At 36.4% G+C, this 1,373-nt stretch overlaps 1 long non-coding RNA gene across 1 annotated transcript; it reads left to right on the forward strand.

The window, feature by feature from the left end:
- The first annotated feature begins 46 nt into the window (after window positions 1-46).
- Window positions 47-602, forward strand: LOC112776829 (uncharacterized). The gene is made up of 2 exons (XR_003190200.3): window positions 47-196; window positions 343-602. It is a non-coding gene; the product is annotated as an uncharacterized lncRNA (long non-coding RNA).
- Window positions 603-1,373: the final 771 nt, after the last annotated feature.

The raw sequence follows: 1,373 nt of genomic DNA on the forward strand, positions 1-1,373 counted from the left end.
TCGTGATTTTTATTTGGTGCAACTAATGTTAGGTTTTCGTACACAGACCCGAGGAGGCATATGCGTTACAAAAACATGGGTGATGGACCATAGACATCGACCCTCAAACTATGGCCTCAATAAACGATGACCTCTGTTTAAGTGAGGAGAAAGAGGAGAGCCGAAGTCATCTCCCAAAACGGATCGGGAGTAAGAGGTGAGTTGAATCCATTGTCATGGATTGCTATTGAGTTTGAATTGTGTTTTCCATATTGCTGCATCTAAATTGTTCCTGATTGATTGAGTTTGAATCCCATATTGTTGCATTTAAGTTGACACTAATTGTTGTTGCTATTCATACAGCTTATGGAGTTGCTACATCAAGTTCAATAAGGTTCCAACATAAATTGCGTAGATTTCGAATATATTAGATAGTCGTTAGGAACAGTGACCTTGCTGTGCATGATGGTGTACGCATTTGAATTTTATGTAGATTTAAGATATCATTTAGCCTAAGAACATTAATTTTACTTTTTTTTCTTCGTTACTCTAAATGCATGGTCTTTTTGTCAATGCACTTGCTTAAGAGTCAATAAAATGTTGGGTTAATTGTGATTGGTTTCTTTTTTGGACTTAGATATGGATTGGGTAAAAACCCAACCCGCATCCAATTGATCCCAACAAGAGAAAAGGGAAGCTGATGCAAATTGAATGTTTTTCCCACCCATCACCTAATACTGGGATTGGTTTGACGTGGATAATAGGAACATTATGCTGCCTAGATCATGTCCTCCATGTTGAGCTTATAGTATAAAAATCTTTGGCAAATGTTATGTTTTCCTCTTATTCAAAATGGTTGCACAAAAGGCTAGTGGTGAATAGGTTACCTTTTTCTTAAATCATGAAGGATTTACACGAAGGATTACACTATAGTCACTAAAGATAAAATGAATTCCATTTCATGTTTGACAAAACATTTGGTTATCAAAAGAGACTTAAATTATATGAGGCATTTGTTTTTTACAACTGGGTTTAGAACCAAAATACATACTCGTTGGGCCTCGTTGGTAGTAGCAACTTCTCTTTGTTATATATATTTAACCACCCTAAACCCACCAAGGCATCACCAAAATGTATTGTTGCACCTAACAATGCATCAAAGTACTATGCCGCTACATTGGATAGCAAACATTACACCCAATGAACCAGGAATATAGATATATCGAAAATATGACCCATACAACAATACAAAGAAATATACAAGAGTGTTTGCTCCCTGACTAGAATGCGATCTTTAGGATTAAAAAGTGAGGTTGCTGCTTGGTTAGGCTGTCTTTGCAGATTTTTCCTCATCATCCTTTTGTTTCCTACTAGAGTAGGACATGATATGATCC

This window comes from Arachis hypogaea, chromosome 19 (genome assembly GCF_003086295.3).
Source record: "Arachis hypogaea cultivar Tifrunner chromosome 19, arahy.Tifrunner.gnm2.J5K5, whole genome shotgun sequence".
Lineage (NCBI taxonomy): Eukaryota > Viridiplantae > Streptophyta > Magnoliopsida > Fabales > Fabaceae > Arachis > Arachis hypogaea.